Source organism: Denticeps clupeoides, chromosome 3 (genome assembly GCF_900700375.1).
Source record: "Denticeps clupeoides chromosome 3, fDenClu1.1, whole genome shotgun sequence".
Lineage (NCBI taxonomy): Eukaryota > Metazoa > Chordata > Actinopteri > Clupeiformes > Denticipitidae > Denticeps > Denticeps clupeoides.
Window position 1 is genome coordinate 9,086,747 of NC_041709.1, and position 7,368 is coordinate 9,094,114.

Sequence of the window (7,368 nt, forward strand, 5' to 3'; positions counted from 1 at the left end):
TACTTGTAGATGACTTGTGATTCTGCGGTCATATGTGTTGCATTGTTACAGCCCCGGTCTAGGGTCAGGGACATAAGAAAGGGGAGTACAGGCTCTAAAACGACACAAAGGCGTATAGGTTTAACAGTTTATTACAATAGACAAACACACACACACACACACACACACACACACACACACACACAGGGTAAACCACCAAAGAGGTCAAGCTGTTAACATCAAGGGACAAGCAGCCACTACACTCTCCTTGCTTTCTCCTTTCCTCTCACACAGTTGCTCTGGTCTGTTGGGTTGGGTTTCTGATCTTTGTTCTTGTCTTTTCACGTATGCCTCCCACGTCTGTTCTAAACAGCCACCATGTTGTGTCCTCTGTCCTATTACGGGCCACCAATCACAGCAAGAAGGAGGAGGGCTTCTGAGTTGACATCCTGCAACAATATATGGGGCAGTGGTGGCCTAGTGGTTAAGGAAGCGGCCCCGTAATCAGAAGGTTGCTGGTTCGAATCCCGATCTGCCAAGGTACCACTGAGGTGCCACTGAGCAAAGCACCGTCCCCACACACTGCTCCCCGGGCGCCTGTCATGGCTGCCCACAGCTCACTCAGGGTGATGGGTTAAATGCAGAGGACAAATTTCACTGTGTGCACTGTGTGCTGTGCTGCTGTGTATCACGTGTGACAATCACTTCACTTCATATATACAGAGAGAGAAATAAAAGAGAGAGCGGAAGACACAACATCCACCATGGGACGTCACAAGCATGGTGCAGTGGTGGCCTAGCAGTTAAGGAAGTGACCACATATTCAGAAGGTTGCCACTGAGGTGCCACTGAGCAAAGTACCGTCCCCACACACTGCTCCCCGGGCGCCTGTCATGGCTGCCCACTGCTCACCAAGGGTGATGGTTAAAAGCAGAGGACACATTTCGCTGTGTCACCGTGTGATGTGCATGGATAGATGACAAAACGTTTTTTAACCTGTGTCCCCCCTTTCCCGACCAAATGGCTCAGGCTCACTGCCTCCTTTTCTGCCTCAAGGTAAAGTTTACCTGCTGTGATGGCAACTCAACAGCAACACCTTGTGCTCTGAGCTGTCAAAAGTCAAAGTCAAGTAGAGATGTTAAAGTCAAGTAGAGATGTTACCATGCAGTAATAAGTTATCACTTACTTTATTTACTTACATATTTACTTTATAAGATGATCACAGTGATTTTTTTTTTTGTAAAAACGTGAGGCGTTCGCAAGGAAGAAACATGCTGAAAGTCAATGACGCCCCGTAGCTACTCTTGCCTGTCACCAGTCATTCAGTTTCCGACATTATAAGCAAAAGTTTTGTAGACTTTGGGGGAATTTGTGTGTTGCTGTGCTGCTCTTCGCATGTCGAGTTGCGACAGGATGGACTCCAACTCCACCAGCACTTCAGCATCTCTCGGTTACTGCGTGGCTGCTTTCATCACAGAACGAACTGAACACACAGGCAGTCTCGCACGAGCCAGTCTCACACTCCACGCCGCCTCGCTGTCCCCGACTCTTCCTCCTGTCACGGTGTGATGGATGCCGTCACTTTCCCCCCCACTTGTAGTTTGTTGACTGTCATTTTCCTAGACCATCCCAAACAACGCCGATTTGCAGATCGAGGCCGCTATTCGGCGCAACGAGAACTGACAGCTCTCGGAACCGGAGAACTTTTGGCAAATGCTGCCTGTCCGGTGTGTTGTGGACGCTGGTCAACGGTGTTTCCAGCGACCATCCCTGGCGCACGCCTCATTAGTCTAGCCCTCCCCATCCAGCCCGTGCCACACTTTCACTACAGGAAGTATTCCAGTGGGAGATACGACACCATATCCCGTTTCAGATGAGAATGTTCTTGCATCAAAAGAAGATTCTCTTCCATCATGAAGGAAGAAACCATGGGAGGGCAAAGTAAAAGTGCACCCCATCCCCGCCATTGCTCGGTGCTCATCAAAAAAAGTCCCCCAAGTAAATATTTATGTACGCAAGCTGAAGTTTGGTATTTTCAAAAGGCACCGGATATTTTTACATCGCTAAAAGTATCAATTTGATCAAAGATTCCTCTTCAAAAGCGATTGTCATGTGTTTGTCTCCACCAGTTCATGAATTACCACACAAAAAATGACATGGGTTTCATGATTTTTAAAAAAAAACGTTACTCTTACGTGTCAACTGTCTGTCTATTGTTTTTGTCTGCCACACACACACTCACACACACACACACACACACACACACGCGCTAACGGAATCACACAGGCGTGTGCTCGCTCTCTCTCTCTCCCCTGTCTATCTCCTGCTCTCCCTGCGACCCACTTTCCAAGGCCTGCCCGGTAGCACTCCATGTATCATCCCACAACCGTGCCACAAATCCTCATCGTAAGGGCGGCTGTGTGGGCAGGTTATAGGCCACAGAGAGAGAGCGGCAGAGAAGAGAAAGACGGACTAGCCTTCGCATTGTCGGAGGGAGAGCAAAATAGAGGAATAGCCCGAAAACGGAAGAGGAGCGCGCAGGAGGAGTGTGCTGCTGAGAGGACGTGCGTGTGCGTGCCAGTGCGTATGCTCTGGTGCATGATGAAGGGAAGTAAGAATGAAAGGGGGAAGGCTTAACAGACGACAAACAGATCCAGACATGTCCCACCCAGCCCCTCCGACAGGCATTTGCATAAAGGGCCCCGAGGCGGAGGCCAGGCGAGGCTGCAGACAGGGCCACCGCATGCTTCCCTGCTCCTTCAGCTTTAAGAGGGATGGATCGCAGGAGCAGGAGGAGCGGCGGCAGCGCCAGGGGAGGAGGAGGAGGAGGAGGAAGGCAGGCCAGCATGCCCTGCTCACATGTGCTCTAATTGAGATGTATACCCAGCACTGGCCTATACGACGCACTAGAGAGCGAGGAAAGGGGAAGGAAGAGAGAGAGAGGGAGGAGTGAAAGAGAGGGAGGGGGAATTGGGATACAGGGGGTTGGGGGTGAGTGTGAGAGGGAAAGAGAGAGAGGCACACAGGGAAGTGATTTGTGGTCGTGATGACACCTTGTGTGTCACTGGTGTCTGTACATTACAGAGGCAGGAAAATACTCTCTCCCCTTTCCTGCACTTCTACAGCAGTGCAGAGGAGAAGGAGGAGAAATGCATCTGCGTCCGATGAACGCGTGCATTTAGTCTCGCTTCCGGTCCCCCATCAGTCTGAAATGTTTATAGCCTTTTATAGGCTCTGTTCAAATATTAAAAGCTCAGAATGAGACAGATTTTTGAACTTTTTACACTGTTCATTTAACCCTAAAACTGTCACAGTGCAAATGCAAAACTGCACAGGCTAAAACACATCATATTCACGGGAAATATTTAGACACAATCTTTTTTTTTATGTGTAACCAAATGGCTTGTCTATTCAGCCCACATATCTGTGAGGGAAGTGTTGGGCTGGTCACAGAAATTTAACTGGGACAGAGGGTGGTTCAGACGATTCCTAGAAGCAACAAAACATTTCATCAGCAATTTCTAATTTCATTTCATACACTATGTGAAGGACATCAAATGCGTCATGTCAATATTGAGATTTAATTGATTAATGCCATTAAATGCAATTCAAAGCCCTCATGATATGACTATTTTAATAACAACTTTTTAAAATAAAGGAATGTAACGTAATTAGAAATCATCAAAAAATTTGCATTGATGTATGTGCAATTGTTCTTTACTTAGTTTTGTAGATTGTCTTGTGCAATAAAGTTATAGGTTTATTTAGGCAAACTCTTATATAAATGTCATAATGCCATTTAGTTACTAAATTTCATTTACTTTAATTTATACCTTCATCCACATTCTATTAGAGGGACAGACTGCAGGAGAGAAGGGAGTCTCATTTCATGCTTTCCATTTGTAGACGTGCTGTAGCAAGATTTTTTCAGTTAGGACTTTGCAGCTTTGGGCATAGTTTGGGAGCAGTTTTAGTCTTTCTATCATGCTTAATCAATAATTTCTCCAGGTTTGTTGTTTGAGACCTGAAACCATGTGTACCATGGCTCAAATGTGTCAGTGTTCCAAACTGAGCACACTATGACTTTATTTTATTAATGTAATTCAAGGTGTTATTCATAGAATCTTGGATAGTGGCATAGTGACAGTAATGTTATGGTTATTAACTGCTGTAGTCAGACACCAGTTATAAACTTAAAAGTAATACAACAAAGCAGTGTGGTATGGACTGATTTTTAAAAAGTTATTTTTATTTTATTTAATTTTTTTGTGAATTCTAAAACTTACTAGCCATGGATGGAAATACAAAGTTCACCACAAAATCTCTGAGACACTTTGCACCTCAATTCTGAAAAATACTTCAAATAATACAAAAGCTGAAGAAATTAAATGAAAGTGAGTGCACAGCACACAGTGCTCATAACAAAATGTGCCCTGTGCATTTCACCCATCTCCTGAAGGAGCAGTGGGCAGCCATGAGCAGTGTGTGAGGACGGTATTTTGCTCAAGAGGACTTCAGTGGCACCTTGGCAGTTGGTGGAGTTAAACCTGGGATCCTCCAGTCACAAGTCTGGTACCTTAGTTCAGAATGTTTTGTGTAAATCACACTATATCATCATGACATTGTGACATCATGCAATAAAATGTATTCCTAATAAAACTATTACACCTGAAGACATGAGATTAAAAGAAAAACACAAAATGATTTATCTTCGGAATGAATAATTCCAAATTTCAATGCAATTTTGAGATACTCTGTGGACTTTTGTTGTTGGTCTACTTACTGGCAAATACATTAGGAAAGACTTATGGGTCCATGAGGTCAACTGAATAAGAAAAAATAATTGTGTTATTTAAAAAGGAAAAGGCTGCTGTCATGGCTATGTAAATAGCTGAGATTGTAGCTAAATTCTGCATTGCTCCATTGTTCTGATTGTGCTCTAATACTTTTCATATCGACAAAATAATGTCTTGCAGGCATTCGTGAATGCATTGACATTTCTTTCTTAACATTATTTTATGCCTTGTAACCAAGTAATTGAATAGTGAACTACTGTGTTATTGTGTATTTGCAATTTTGTATGTGTGCAGTACCAGGTGTGACAGTACATTGCCTGTTGAGGTCATGAATATGCAGGCCCAAAACACAGTATGCAGTCTGGGACTCTTCCACATCTGGGAACAGATGTTTTTGGCATCTGCATTACACCGTAGCTACATGTTAAACACGAAACATCTCCAGATTATATTACAGACATGTTTGATATACAGTGGCATGGTTTAGATGATTCAGGTATGGAGCATGTCCCATGATTGCCATTCCAGCATCTGCATTTTTTACTGTATGTATTTAAATAGCTGCTAGTAAAACAAATGCCCAATAAGGACAGCTTCATTGCAGTGATACTGTACCATTTGAATTACACAATATTCAAACTGCCCACATAATGCAAACTGTAACACATACATGCATATACTTTGTTGCAGTGTAACATCTACATTTGAAATGTTTAGCCTTAAACACTTAATACTTAGCTCAATAACCAAATTTTTTAGTGTAAAAGAACTTCACTGATAGAGTTGCATTGTTAAATAACATTGCAGAGCCTAAGTAGTCCTATGCAATAACGATTTATTTTCATTGAGATCATGTGATTAATATGGTGCATTATACCATAGTTAGTTTTGACTTGATGTTGAAAGGAACCCTGGGAGGGACAGTTATACTTAAACTTAACTCATACTTTATTAGATTATTAAATTGCAATGCCTTGTGACAAGCTGCTGTCTGAATTATGTTGCTTAGGAACAACAGGATTGAGGAGGAGAAACAAAATGCAAAAGTTCTCTGTATGGTTTCTTAAAGTCTTTAGAACAGCCATACATACATTTTAAAGGTTTAAAGGGTGATATAGTAATAAAACCAAAGTAGGGACAACCAGTAACTGAACACCCAACATAACAGATATGACATAAAATTATATTAAATTTGTTTTAAAAAAAAAGTGTTTAAACCGTACAAGTTGGAAAGTATAGAAAAAATATTATCTTTTGTAATGCTTAGGATACTTTTTGAAATTCTGAATGGTGTTCTGCGATGATTCTAATATAAAAGAATAGATTTTCAGTCAATGCTAATAACTTTTGAACTAATTTATTTGAATATAAATTGGTAATAAAATAATAAAACACACAGAAAATAACAGAACATGCAAACAAGAGAATAAAGCTACATATATACAGCTATCTGTTAACATATCCGGTGCCACAGTAGGTGCTGTAGAGCAGTTTTTCAGATGATTATTCAGTCTTGGATTGTTTTGGAAGAATTTTACATTTCCACAACTCCAGTCAAGAGGTTGGCCAGTTGCATTAAGTGAAGTGGTTGGGCAGCAGTTGGCCTAGCAGGAAAGGAAATGGACCCATAGTCGGAAGGTTGCCGGTTTGAATCTCGACCCTGTCTCCACACACTCAGGTGATTGGTTAAAAGCAGAGGACACATTTCATTGTAATGCAGTGCACTGCAGTGTTTCACAATGACAATCACTTCACTTTAACTTTCAAGTGCTACAATACTATATGTGGCTAGCAGAATAAAGGTGACCTCACTATTAGTCATTTTTGACCGCTCAGTTAAACTAAATCAATACTCTAATGTTTTATAATCATTCTATATCCCACAACATAAATTAGTTTGATGAATTCTTTTAATTGTTAACTGGAGGGACGCTATAGTGCTGCAGCATTCACATCCACTGACCATTCTGCCGATGTCCCTTTCAGATCCCCTCAGACAGCCTCTCCAGCTGAGAATGGGACAGCTCAATGCAAAAGAATAAACTGCAATGAAACACAAGATCTCCTGCAATAGATCTGAAAAAAAAACAGAAGTAAGAGAGAATACACACACCACCAAAAAGAAGGAGAGAAGGGTGTGGAGGGGAAGGAAGGGTGTATTGCTTCGTAGAGTTATTTCTTCATTCTAATCACCCCATAGCAGACCAGCACCTTATAATGATTCTTGTGCATCTGGAGGGGGAAGCACAGAGCTAAAAATAAAAAAGAGAGAATGTGTGCATGCGTGTGTGTGCCTGTTTGTAGTAGAGAGGTGGGGGGAAGCAGGGTAAAGAAGAGAGAGAAAAAGTGTGAGAGAGAGAGAGAGAGAGAGAGAGAATATGCCTGTCAGTTGATTGGCCAGTTAAAAATGCATACAATTACTTCCACTGGGCTCAGCAGAGGAAGCATTTACATATGCATACGTGAGAGCACTGCCTGGGTGCCGAAAAAAAAAGGAAGAAGAAGGGAGAGGGAGGGAGGACGGGAGTGAGCGGGAAGGAAATGCAGAGGGGGGGGGTATTAATCTTTAAACACTCAACATGCAGATTTATTA

At 42.3% G+C, this 7,368-nt stretch overlaps 1 long non-coding RNA gene across 1 annotated transcript; it reads right to left on the reverse strand.

Annotated features, from left to right (window-relative positions):
* Nucleotides 1–6,116: 6,116 nt before the first annotated feature.
* LOC114786143 (uncharacterized) lies at nucleotides 6,117–7,061 on the reverse strand. Its single transcript, XR_003749168.1, has 2 exons — nucleotides 6,739–7,061; nucleotides 6,117–6,379 (listed from the first exon to the last, which is right to left on the reverse strand). It is a non-coding gene; the product is annotated as an uncharacterized LOC114786143 (long non-coding RNA).
* Nucleotides 7,062–7,368: the final 307 nt, after the last annotated feature.